General features: G+C 47.3%; 1 protein-coding gene across 6 annotated transcripts in view; it reads left to right on the top strand.

Moving 5' to 3' along the window:
- The first annotated feature begins 2,238 nt into the window (after positions 1 to 2,238).
- MECOM (MDS1 and EVI1 complex locus) overlaps positions 2,239 to 13,823 on the top strand; it is a 51,193-nt gene continuing 39,608 nt past the window's right edge. For 3 of the 6 annotated variants that reach the window (XM_030494982.1, XM_030494981.1, XM_030494979.1), the window contains exons 1-2: positions 2,239 to 2,692; positions 4,346 to 4,480. The gene's annotated coding sequence lies outside the window, so the exon portion shown is untranslated. Of the gene's footprint in view, positions 2,693 to 4,261; positions 4,481 to 13,823 lie in introns of those variants that run through there. The other 3 variants (XM_030494980.1, XM_030494976.1, XM_030494977.1) reach the window with 2 other exon arrangements.

Raw genomic sequence — 13,823 nt, 5'->3', positions numbered from 1 at the left:
AATATATGTATGTGCGCGGAGCTCCAACGTCCCCTTACGTGACCGGCGGCGAGGCGAGGCTCGACCTCCCTCGCTGCCCTGCCACGAACCCTCCGGCTCGGGGGCATGTACCTTCCTGCTCCTCCTCGGCCCGCGCTCCCCTCTGCCCGGCTGGGTACAGCCGAGCCGCCGGGACCAGTGCGTGAAGGGGAATTCCCAAAAATGTTCCCCCCCCTTCCCAAACGGGCACCTCCGGCCCCGCTCCCGCTTCGGGCGCGTCCCGCGGCGGCCCCGGCCTGTGTCCCGGCGGCGAGCGCCACCTAGCGGCTGCGGGCCTTGCCGTGGCGGCGGCGGAGCCACGGTGCCGGCCAGCCCCGCTTCGCCGGTACCGGGAGGCCCTTTTGTTTATCCACCGGCGTTTCCTCCTTTTGTGGCAAAGCTAGGAGGGGGGAAGGGGGGGGCTCCAGCTCCTATCGGGGCCTCTGATCAGGCCTATGGGCTCGAGCAATCAGTTTCCCAGATTACTTGTATTTAATACACAATGCATCATAAAACAAATCCCTCATCCTGACAGGAAGAAAATAGAACAGCTCATAGCTCGAGCTGGTCCAATTTATGGCTAAATTAAAAAAAAAAAAAGGGGGGGGGGAGAGAGGGGGGGGGGGGGAAAGAAGGAAAAAAAGCTCCCACAATGGGCGGGCAGGAAATCACTGGTCCGGCAAACCGGGCGGTTCTCAGGCCTGGGCGCTACGGGAATCTCCCACCAGGTTTTTCGAGGTTATTGACAAAGGGGTTTTTTTTTTTCCTGTCCTACCTACCACCACTGCGTGCGGGGTTTCCCCCCCCCCTTCTCTCTCCCCTCCCCGCCTCGAACAATAGCTATTATCTGAAATAACAGTTCAATGTCACAGATAACAGGCCGCTGAGACGAATTAATCATCATCTCTTGTCACCTGGCTTCTCGCCCTCACCCTGCCCTCCTTCCCCGTCCCCCTCCGCGGCCCCCCGGGAAAAAAAAATCGACTTTTAGTCTGAGAAATATATCTGCACTTCAGAAAAAAAAAGGGGGGGGGAAGTGGGTGGCACTTCTGGATGGTGCAATAAAACACACGGTTCAGCCCTCTTCTCTTTTTTCTCCTGCTCTCCTCCCCAGAATACACCTCTATACGTGTATCTGGCCGTAGTTGGCCCGGCTGGTCGCGGCTTTCCGTCGCGGGGGGATGCTGGGCCGGTTTGACGGAGACCTGGAGCCTCGCGGGCAGGAGCGGGCCCGGCCACCGCCGCGGCCCCCTCCGGCAGGTAGAGCCCAGCCTCCCGCCGGCTCCATTCATGGGATTCGTTACCAAATAAATGCGGGGTGGGTGTGTGTATGTGTGTGTGTTAAAAAATAACAATCGTTTAGGAAGCGCCGGAAAAGGGTGGTTCCGCGACCCCAACCAGGGTTGTCGGGCAAAAAACAACCCAAAAAACCCAAGAAGTTGCATTTCATTTAAAATTATTATTAATAACCGCAGTGGCGGCGATGACGAAAACAACTCGGATAACAAGCCGGGCTTGCTGGCTGCCGGAGCGCCGGGAGAAGCCGTCGGGGCGAGAGCTGCGCGGCTCCCGCTCGCCGCAGTCCCGCTGCGGGGCCGCCGCGACGGCGCTCCTGGCCGCGGGGAGCGGGGGGCGAGCGGCGTATAAATAGAGGCGAGCGGCGAGGGCCCGAGGCACCGCGTACCGCCGTGGAGCCCCTGCCGGCCCCGGGAGGGGGATGCGGGCGGGGGGGAGCCGGCTGCCGGTGTGCCCCCGCGGCGGGGCCGCTCCTCCACGACCTGGCGGTGACCCCCGGCCGCGGGGCCGCTGTCGCTTTAAGCGCGCCGGGAGCGCCGCCGCCGCCCGGGACGGAGGAAAGGGGGGGGACGGCCGCCGACGCGGCCAGGGCTGCCCCGCTTTAAAGAGACAGTGCCCGAAAGGGGAGCGGCGGGCTGGCAGGACCCGACGGGGTGGGCGGGGAGGGGGGGCGGGCAGGGCCGCGCCGGGCCGGGCGCTGCCCGGGGGTGCGGCGGGGAAGAAGCGCCGCGGGCAGGCGGCGGGCGTGAGGAGGGGGAGAGCCGCCCTTCCACCACACACACACACACACACACACACACACACACACACACACACACACACACACACACACACACACACACACACTTTTTTCCCATCCCCGGCGGAGAAGTGAAAGAAGTTTGTTTTGCTGAGCGGTGTGCGGTGGGGTTTTTTGTTGTTGTTTTTTTTCTTTTTTTTTTTTTTTTTCCCTTTCCCCTCTTGAAACGGGTTGTGTGGTTTTTGGTGTTTTGGTTTTGGTTTTTCTTTTTCCTTTTTTACCCCTTTCCTCCCTCCTCTCTCGATAACTTTCTTTGCACACACACACACCCCAAGCCAGCCGATAAGACCAGGAGGGGCCGAAAGGGGAAGGTGATGGCGAGCCGGCAGGAACCCGCCGAGCTCTGCCGCTGCTGAGCCCTCCGGGGCGGGCAAGCCCCTTCCCGCCGGCCCGGGCCCCCGCCGCCCCCCGACTAACCGTGGAGCGCACCGCGACCGCGCAGCGCACGCCGCAGCCCAAGACCCCGACGGCCGCGGCCTCCGCCCGCGTTTGACGCCAAGATGCTGCTTCCAGCCGCCTGAAGCATATTTTTCTCTCTCCCCCCTCCTCCTTGCCCCCGCGGGCTCCCGGCGACACAAGGTAAGATCGGCGACGGCGGCGCTGCCCACGGCCCCGCGGGACGGGCCCGCGCTGCCCCGTCGGTGCCCGCCGTGCCGCCGGCCCCGGGCCGACCTTCCTTCGCCGCCCCTGGCGTTGAGGGCTTAGTCGTCCCCCCCCATCCCGAAGCAGAGCGGGGATTGCTTTGAAAGGGAAAATGAAATGCTCTCTCTTCCAAAAATTAGTCGGCGGGGCAGCGCGCGCGCCCATGGGGAATGGAACTCCCTTTGCGCGGCCGCGGGGCCTCGGGTTTGGGGTGGTGGGGTTCGGGATTGGGCTTTCCCCCCTGGTTTTTTTTGGGGAAAGCTGCTCGAGAGGAGAAGCTCGGCAATGCCCGGCGGGCCTGATCCCGGCTCCGGGGGGGCGGTGACCCGGGCAGCGGCCGCCGTACAGGGGCTGCCCCCGGCCCCCCCCTGGGGAGAGCAGCTCTCCGCGGGGCTCGTTTAATTAATGAACGTGCGCGGGCTTAGGCTGTCTTGTCAGCCCATGATAGGAAACTTCCGCGGGTTTTCATTAACCCAGTGACACACCGCGCCGGTGTTCCCGTCCGCTCGGCGCGGAAGGCAGAAGTGATCTGGGGCTGGACGGGGATCCGGACGCTTGCCACCGGGAAACAACCTCCCTTTCCCTTGGCTTTTCCTTCGGGGCGTGTGTTTTGAGGTGTTTGTTTATTTTGTTGTTTGTTTTGGTTTTTTTTTTCTAATAAACCCTGGTGGTTTGCAGCCGGTGCCCAGCCGGAGAAGTTACAAATGTAGCAGTGAGTTTCCTGGGATGCTGGAGAAAGTTTAGGATAGGCCGGTGGTAAAGCTTGCAAATAAGTAATGATACTCAGTGGTATGTAACGATTAGCAACTTGTCATAATATTAGAATAGAACATCCTCTTTAGCTTGTCCACAAGCAATCTCATTACATTTGTTTATTGTCTGCATAATTGGAACCATTTATTGGTATGTATTGAATCCTGCTATGTTTTGCATGAGTGTTTACATTGTTTTTTATTTATTTTCTTTAGTTTGGCATAAGGACTTCCATTATTTGCTTCAATTAAGGGGAAGGATTTAAGTGTTGCACAAAATGGGTTGTTTGGGAAGCATACTACTAAAACAAGATAAATAACTCTGCCTTTCCAATAAAGTTAGATTCAGAACAACAAATATGAAGAGTAAATGGTGCTACAAACAATGTAAATCCTGAAACAAAACAGAAGCTTCAAATGAAGCCAACATCACCTGTTTTAATGCTTTTGTTATAATCCTTGACAAAGTCATATTTAATTAAAATCATAATTTCAAATATAGTCAGTGATGAATGCAAGGAAAATCAGATCCCTTTTGAATTAACATAGTGTTTCTTAGGAATAATTAGTCAACATCTCAATTATGTTTAAACACTTGTCAAGACATTTTTCAGGACATTTTTTGTCCTTTTATTATTGTGTATGTATTCTGACTGTTCCTAAAGAAAAAAAAAAGGTCTCACTAGAAAAGCATATTTCTGAATAAACACGCCCTGATGATGATGATTATTATTATTATTATTATCCGTTTGTTTATCTGGAAGCCTGTGATTTATCTTTTGACTAGTATGGCCAGACAGTGACAGAAAGATTTACTCTTTCATATTCTTCCTTTTAGATCTTGGATGAGTTTTGCAATGTGAAGTTCTGCGTAGATGCCAGTCAACCAGATGTAGGAAACTGGCTCAAATATATCAAGTTTGCTGGATGCTACAATCAGCACAACCTTGTTGCATGTCAGATAAGTGACCAGGTATGTGGTGTTCACTTTCTGGACTTATTTTTGTAAGGAACTTCAAGGTGTCAATGTTAAAAAAAAAAAAAAAAAAGGGAAAAAAGCAGCAGCAAGTCGCAACAGATTTTGGCCCATTTGCTGTTACGGTACAAGATAAGGCACAGATGTGAGATGCAGAATGGAATAATTTTGATTATGAGCTATAGGTAATATGAATTTTTTATTTTTCCACATTGTTGTTCAATTAATAAATTTTATATATATAATTTTTTTTTTTTAATTTATTTTTTTTTTTAATGTTGTACCTGGTAAACACTGGGAGTGCTTTCTTGGGAATACAAAGCCAGTAGTTGCGGATTGTGAATTAGCAGCATTTTCTGGCTCCTGGTCCAGTCTAAGTTGGACTGTTACGTTAAACCATTGAGTTGATCAGAAGCTGTAATGTGAAATTAATGGAAAGAGTGGTGGGGAAGACACAAAACTGATAATGCTGCCAATGTAGTTGCATGTTTGGGGCTTTGGATTTGAATGCACATGTGCATGAATATTATTACACTTTCCCATACACTTTGCTGGAACTCGTAATAGCAGGATCCTCAGTGTTTTTTCTTTTCTTTTCATTTGTTACACTTAAATCCACTCTTTGTTTGGCTGAAACATTATTTATCCTTGTGTGTTGGAAAAAATGCTGGGATAGGCAGAGGAAGAGTGCAGTGAAGCATTTTGTTTTCAATTATGCTGATGAGTTATTAGGTGTTTCTTAAATCAAGGTTTGCTTTAGTCTGGGGATAATACATAACATTATGAAATTTTTTAATGAGTGGAGTTAGGTTAAGAAAGCTAAACTCCTCTAAAATAAAATGTCTAAAATAGCAAAGCAACAACTGATTGTGAATTCTTGTTTCCAGTTTAAACTTTGCTACCTGCAAGATAGGATTTGATTCATTTAATCAGTGTTTCATTTTCCACCACTTAATTAACTGCATCAGGTGAATGCTAAAGATTATCTTTAGCTGATTTAATCGCCTTGACGGTGTTGAAAAAAGAATCACAATCAGACACAAAGCTTCAATTAGAAATCATTCTTTCTAATCAAATTCCTTACGTATAGGAAATGAATGTGAGACAGCCTGCTATTTCCAGCACAGCATTATGTATTTCACTCATGCGAGATAGTTGATTAAAACTGGTTTAAATAACTTTTTCAGAAACTACGAGAAAAGGTTTTTTTAAAATTTTCGACTTTTACAGCTCAGCCCTGAGCACATGTAACACAGAATAAACCAGCAACTGAGATATAATTTCTTTTTTATATAGCAGTTGGTTTAGCTAAAGAAACCATAAAGATTATTAGTAAATGTAAAATACATTTTCCAAGCTGAAACATGCTTTACCCTGAAAAATTATAAATTTTCTGAGTGCAGAGCATTTATGGAACAGTGGTATGGAAACAAAACTATACAGATTAATTGAAACAGCAAATTCAAATATTCTATGTTTAGTAAGAGCTGGCATAGCTAGAAAAGATTAGAAGTGGAATCATGTGCATGGGTCAAAGTAACTTATTTTCTTTGCATCAGTATTGGTTATCTGCAACTGAAAATACACACTAGGCTGAAACATCATCATTTACCTCTGCGATGCTGACACGCACCCGCATTTTGACGGCTTTAGAAGGAAAGTTATGGCGCTTTTAACTCTCCTTTTTTAGTGTTTACATTTCTGACATTCGGTAATGGTGGCTGTACTGCTGCCAATAATTTCTTTCATTCACTGGAGACTTGCTATTTATTTTGCACTGTATCATGCTGTTCATAATTCCATATTTTTATAGCTTATTGTGGCTGAGATTTGCAAATTAAGAATTTGTTGTCCTTCAAGTAGCATGTTCTGAGCTGGGTGCTGTCAGCAAGAGATTGTTGTTCATATGGCCCTCTGGAAACGCTGCACATTTACCCACAAAACTGTATGTGTACTCCAACATTTTATGACCAGAGCCTAAAAAGTTAATGCTAAAAATGTGCTCTTGAATCTTAAAGTGAAAAAGCATTTCTAACAGCTCCTCCTTCTGCTTTCTTCTGGCAAAAGCTCACCAGAGGTAATATAAAATATAATAGGAAGGCAAACTGGGAAATGGACATTACATGGCCAAATGTGTGCATGTACAAGGAGTGACAAATGCAAGTCAGGACTGCGCATGCATGTGTGCCTGTGTGTAGACCGCGTGAGGCTGCCTTTGGGTCACTCTGCCTCTGTAGCTCCTAGAAAGAAAGGGGGAAAAGCAGATAAACAAGCAAAAAGACACCCCTTCCCCCCAAACAAACAAACAAACAAAAAAACCCCCACAAAAAACCCCAAAAAAACGGGTGGGGAAGGAGGAAAAAGAAAAACCAAATGTGAAGCCTGAGGACAAGTATCAGTGGTTGCAGCTAGAGCTGGAGGGCAGAAGCAGTGCAACCTAGCTGGGACAGGAAAGCCCAGTTCAGCTGGAGCCACAGCCAGTGCTGGGTGCAGGGGTGAACTCAGTTAGGGGGAACCCTGGTTGGTTCTCTCTCATTCCCCAGGAGTAAGAAGTGCCTCCACAAGCCTTGGTCATGCTGGGAGCATCCCTGCTGTGAGAGATGCTGCTCATTCCTGAGGCACAGACACTCGATCAGCAGTAATTGTTCACCTCTAATTGCTTTAACTCATCTGTAAAATTCACAAGCAAACATTGGGCTGTACCTGAAAAGGTAAAAGATCCTGCCAGCACTCTCAGCCTTATGCTGCCCAGAAGCTTATGCTACTAAATTCAAGCTTGACTGACAGACAGGTATGATTCCCAGACTGCTTGAGGCAGGATTTAGATGAATCTCAGCACGATGTGTAATCTAGTCGCTCTGCTAAGCTCTACCTTCTGTATTTAACAAAAAGAGTGAAAGAAAAACATTTTTTGTTGTTTTCTCTATTAGAGTTTTTTCAGAGACATACCACCCCACCCCCTGACTCATGGTTGAGGTTAGGTTTCATCACTCAGGATCACCTTTACAAAAGGCCTGGGCTCTTTCTTATGAATGTATAAATGAGCTTTGCTGAGATGAACAGCTCGATAATGGTGGGATGCAGTCAAAACATGCACACTGGATGCAACTCATGTTTCATTTGATTGGAGGTGGAGTAGGGCTTAAAAGGTGCATTTTTTTGTTGTTTTTTTTTTTTTTTTTATTTCAAATAAGGTTGATCTAGGATTTCTTTTTGCTGTCTTCCTCTTGTCTCCTGTCATACCCAATCTAACCTGAACATATGTAATTCAAGGTGTATCTGAATTAATAAAATTCCACAAACAAGGCATGCTAATTTTTTCCTTTTCCCAAAGAGACTACAGTGTGTGCAGAGCTGCAGAGAGTCTTGTCACTGCTACTGCCCTGGAATGCGTTTTTTCAGCTCATAGTCAGTTAGGATTCAATACCAGTTTCTGCTAACTTGGATGGCTCCCCTCTGTTATCATTAAACATCTATTAGTTCAATTTTTTAATGACTTCAGAATGATTAGCCCTGGTAGGCTTTCTGTCATCACTGTCGTCCCAGTAAAAGCATTATTTTAAAATATATATGTTAATGAAAGTACAGTTGCAAATACAGCAGTGACTATAGCAATGGCATGTCAGGGGCTGTCACATGTTCCAGGTGCTTTTTCAGGCTGGGATCACGGTCACCTTGAAGCTATAAAAATATGTATTTTTTTCTTTTAAGAAACATAGCTGGTAGCAGTTCAAGTTAAAACTCCTGAATATTGTTTTTATCTGGCTTGTTGCTTGCAGAGCTCTAGCAGTGATACAGCCACATAACACTGTGAAACTGCTCTGAGCTTCCAGTTCTTTTCCCCCTCAACAAAGCAGCTCCTGAAGATTCCCTTTGGTTTATCGATGGAAAACTCAAAGTGGATCAAGATCAGTTTACTGAGGTTTTGGTTTGCTGAATGTGCTGAGATAGGTTTTTAGTTTTTGGTTTTTTTTTTTTTGTGTGTGTGTGTTTTCTTTCGTTTTCTTATACTAAATGCAGTGGGAGAAAAACCAGTAGTACTACACTCTTTTAACAACATGCCCGATGTCAGTGATATAAACTTACACGAGTGAACCTACTGCTGTAAGTTTCACCAGATCTGATCACATCTTACACGTTTTACAAACTTTTTTAATCTGCAGACACAGCTTCATGTTTCAGATTTTACTGCCGCTACCTCCCCTCCGCGGCAGGCAGTTTGCAGGCAGAAAATGGCAGAGGCTCCTCCAGCAGCCCTGGACACACAGCCACCTGCAAAAGTTGTGTATTTAAGGAATAGTTTTGAAGCTTTGTTGTCAGAGAGTGAAATTAAGGTTTTGCCTGTTGTAGGTCAGGAGGGCACACGCATGCTGAGCTCATACGGTGCCCTATTCTGCCATGATTATTTCTATGATTTATTAGTTTATTAAGCAAATACAGCTTAATCCAGCTCCCACTGAAAATCTGTCTCCAGTGGAGCAGGGTCCCGTTAGCTTAGGGCTGGTGGAATGAGGAGCTCATCGGTGGTGACTTTCCACTTACTGCAGTTAGGGCTGAGACTGTGGGTGAAACTCCTGCCTGATTTTCACATCTGCCTGTGTTATCTGGAGCTTAATGCACTGGTTGTGTTACTGCTCTCACTGTTGGCCTGTCCTGATGTGACCTAAAATGAATTGTTTAGAACCAAAACCAGCAAGTAGTTGTTGCCATTTCTGCAAAATGATAAGCTTTTTATTGATGATCATGTTCAATGAAAGCAGTAAGGCATGTTGTGTCTAAGCAAAATGCCTTTTTTTGTGATGAGAGCTGTCAAATCACACTCGTATGCTTGCCAGAAAGAGTATAGAGGATTATAGATGTCAACAGAGCCAGGACAAGACTGCAGCTCACTGGACAGTTTGTGTGGTTCATGAATGAAGGCAGGATGTTGGAAGACAGCTGCATGGTGAAGTCAGAATGGGTGGACACACGGAAGTTGTGATCTGGTTTTGGTGGTCAGCGGCCCCCAAGTTGGAGATTTTGAAGGGCCAGAGCAGCTCGGCTGGATGTGACAGTCTCTCACCCAGACCTGTGGCTTTCAGGAAGGCTAAAATTCACCTGCGAAGGAAGACGACGTAAGTATCACAGGGGAGGTGGCCTACAGACCCTGAGATGCTGAAGAGGGTGCCCTGTGGAAGGACATCCTGCATCTCCCTCCTCGTTTTGGAGGAGCAGGCAGCACGTTTTACTTCTGAAGGTGGCAAAATGGGGATTTCTGGTGCCATTTCAGGAGAGCGTCCTCTCTCTGGCCCCTTCTGCTTAATCCACTTTGTTAGTTTAGGGGCATTTTGGAAGCAAGGAAGGAAAGGGTTTGCAGTCCTGGTGCCGAGGTGCTGTGGTGCTTCCTCACCGTTTCAGCAGGGTGAAGGGGAGGGTCCTCTCCTCCCCACCGGGCTCCCACCCGTGCCCCCGCAGCCGCTTGCACACAGGCACTTGCTGAATTTCGCCTGTGGATTTTTGCTGAAGTTTTCTTTGGGCCTGATACAGGTCTCAGAAGGACTCCTCTACATTAGGCCTTGAAAAAACTCCAGTTAGTTTCAATTTATCATTTGCCTGAGTATGGCAAGAAGAACCTGGCTCAGGTTTCATCACACAGTTCTACAGCTGCAGAAGTTGTTCTTCTAAAATTGAAGAACCGGAGCTAAAATTGAAGCTTCACTGTTTGGATCTTTTTCTTTCTTCTTTTTCCCCTCAACTGCTTAATTATGGCTCGTTATGAAGTTATGCATCTGTTTGTCCTTCTCATTTTTCTGGCAAGCATAAATCCTGATTTTGATCATGCTCCTTGCTTATTATTAGTTTTGGACACTTAATTTGTTTTTCTTTTGAGGCAAGTTCCATTCTTGCTCCAAAGCAGCACAGAGGTGAATGCCAGTTGGCAGTATGCACACCAGCTTTCTGGGTGCTTGCTTTCCAGCCCCAGCTTGGGGCATGCTCCTCTCCACTGCACTGGAGCCTCCAAAGGTGTCTGAAAGATGGGGCTGGTGCCTTACTCATAGTAGACATACCCATGGCTTGTGCCAGAAGTTGGGAGCCTGTCAAGTGCTGGATGTTGGCACAGGAGTAACAGTGTGGCACTGGTGGGCTTTTCTGGGGTTCACTCCACCTTTGGGGTCTTCTGTACCTTCCCACCATTCCATGCAGACTGAGTCTTCCGCTTGGTCCTCCTGCTTGCATTGGTGGGGTGCAGGACAAAGCCACTCAGTGCCTTCCCTGAAGTGCTAGCTGTAGGGTTAATACATTGCCTGGAGGGTTAAAGTACAGAAAGCACTGATTCGAAGCAGCATCATCTGCCCTAAAATCTGAATTTGCCAGGCAGCACTGGGGTATGTGGAATATTTTTCAAAGCTCTTGCGTACACAGGAACAAAGACTTTGGTTGGATGCAACAGAATACAACTCCTCTTTGGGGTTGAGCATGACAGATGCTTGCATAACAGCTAGTGCCTTTGCTCATGCTCATCATCTGAAGTGTCACTTTTTCCCCCCAAACCAGCATCCTTTGGTAAAACTTTCCTGGGGGCTGGAGGGCACACTGTGGGGGAGTGAAAAGAGGGTTCAGACAGAGTAGTGCAGGTCTGGCTGGGGCACATGTGATGGCCGGGGTACTTCAAAGTGTGCGGATGGCAGCGGCCAAGTGTGCGGCCCCGGGCCGAGCTCGAGGGGAGTACGTTTTCGCTATTATTTCAATTATTACAACTTCCTGAATAGGTTGAAGGTCGTTCATAATTCACGCTTCTGTCATCTTTACACATGCCAAATGCAGTCTATTAAGCATAAATAAAATTTCAAGTGCCTGACCAGGAAAAGTAAACTGGGATTCATAACAATGAGGCCTTATTCATCCATTTAAAAGTAAATTGTGTGTGTTCCTTTTTTTTCCCCCCTTCCCTTTCCCTTTACAGCTTTGCAGTTTGGGAGCTTTTATTTCTGCTCGGTAGCATAAATATATGACCTGCGGTGTAGGCAGGCACGGAGGACTGATGAGTTAGGCCTCCCCCAACTTCTCCCCACCTCAGACCCCCTGAACTTTGAAAGTGTTTCCAGATCTGGATCCGATTTTGCTCTTCCTATATAAACTGCAGTCACACACCGCTGATCCCAGGGCATGTGAAATGTGCATCTGGACTTTGCTTTTATTCCCCCCCTCCTCTGGTTGTTCCTCTACTGTGCAGCAGCTCTTCCTATACTTCTTAAGGCAGACTGCTGTGTGCTCTCACGTCGTGAGCACAGCTTAGCCCGAGAAAGTCAGGTAACAAAGTGGGCTTGGTAGGCTGAAGAACTGATAGAAAATTGAAACCTTTCATAAATTACCAGTAGAGTCAGGGCTGCATCCAAGAAATCTTCAAGCTTTGCAATTGAAAAGTCCACTTAATTTACATTAGTGTTTTCTAATACAAAAACCACTGCCTGTGGTAGAGGTTGCTGTTGTTGCAAAACAGGGGCAGCCAGGAGAGGACCTGCAGGGCTGTGGGGTAATTTATGAGCTTTCCCATCTGGGGGCTTGCAGGACCTCCACACTGTCTGCCCTTGGTAGGCTGCTGCTACCTAAAAACTCGGGCAACATAGTTAATTTCAACAGTTAGCTTCTCACTTTTTCTCAGACTGGATAATTCCAGGAAGTTTTAGGTGGGAAGAGCGAGAAAAAAGCTTTTCTTGTGAATTAACAAGTAACAAGCTCTTAAAATCAAATTAAATTTACCTGCACGATCATTTTGGTTGAAAGTTGAATATGTTTTATTTTAGATCCACACTGGAGTGCAGTCTGGTATATAAACTGTTAGTGCAGACTGGGGTTTTTTATACATACAGAAATTTAAAAAACTATTTTCAATAATAATAATAATAATTGAAGTTAGTATTTTAATGATAATAATGTCAAAATGCCAGAAATCTGGAAATCTGTCACTTGGACCTTGTTTTGAAGAGCGTTAGTTCTGAGATGCAAAGTAAAGAAACATCACTTAACCTAAAACATGGTGGGTTTTATTCCCACATATTCCCACATATTCTATCTTGTCTCCCTGCTGAAGTGCAGAGGCTGGCTAGGTAGTTTTTGATGGGTAGTGTAAATCATCTCTGGTATTTTTGAATACCAGCGCAGACAGGACAATTGGCTGCAGAGTTTACACCCAGGTTAGGGATTTTTCCCACAACTGCAAGAAAGATGCTGCACAGCGCTTCACGAACAAGACCCTCTTTATGCCTGCGTATGGTCCACGTGTCCTCACTTTGTGACGAGAGGTGAAAAGGTCTATCAAAATACCTTTGATGGAGGAGGAAAAATACTGGAGAAGGCTTCACTGTGGATTTTGTTCACTCCTTGGTGTGGATGCACTGCTGACCTCAGAAGAACAGCTGAGTTTATATGATTGTGACACAGAACCTGGGAGCACTGAGGCAAGTCCTAGGCAGAGCTGTCCTGGGCAGAGCAGGAGCTTTGGCACAGTCCCTCTGAGATGGTGGAGGTCCCACCTGGCCGTGCGGTGGGCCTGATCCTGCTTCCACCTCAGGGAGGTCTGCAGAAGTCTCTCATGTGAGTATGCAATGCCATACACACATTTTTTCCACCCCAAAACCAGCCAGCAACTAGGCTTATCTTCCACAGATTGGACTTCAGCTTCCCATTCAGATGTGTAGAGGCCATCATACTTCTGGAAGAAGAAAGCCATTTTTCAGTGCATTTATCTTGATAAATGGAAAACCAAGCATCACTTAAAGCAGAGATTCACTGGGTGCGGCGCTGACATCAAATCTGTTTGTGGGCATAAAAAGCTGTCTTCGCTTAAATGTGTTTTGGCCTTTGGTCAAGTGTGCGTTGCCTCAGCTGCATCTCCAGCATGCCGAAGCCCACACAGCAGCCCCGCGTCCTTTGGCACCAATGGCGGTATCAGCTCCAGAGGGGATTGTGATACCAGGCATTTGCTCAGCTGCATGAAGAGATATGCACGAGACCCTGCCATGGCTCTCTTGGCCCCTTGCACCCTTCAGAATACTCTGTGGAGTTTGAAATTCCCTTGACAAGGGGTAAAAATGGCAAGTTCTAGCAGACCTAGCTGACGGTTCAACCAGGGTGGTATGGAAGAGGAAGGAGGTGCAGCCTGGCCAAATTGGCCTGCCTATAAACTCCTTCTCCTGGATTTTATAGGGAAAATTTTCCATAAGCAGGGAGTTGGGGGTTGTGGCACGGGTACCTTGTACCCGATGTTTTTTGCCAGCATTCTGGCTCCTGGAGAGGGGTGAGCACCACAGCACTGGGATATGCTGGTTCTGGCAGCCTTCACTGCTGCTCCCCTGCATAT

The sequence above is a fragment of the Strigops habroptila genome, chromosome 8 (genome assembly GCF_004027225.2).
Source record: "Strigops habroptila isolate Jane chromosome 8, bStrHab1.2.pri, whole genome shotgun sequence".
Lineage (NCBI taxonomy): Eukaryota > Metazoa > Chordata > Aves > Psittaciformes > Psittacidae > Strigops > Strigops habroptila.
Note: the sequence above shows the minus strand (reverse complement) of the source record. Positions and strands in the feature narration are given on the sequence as shown.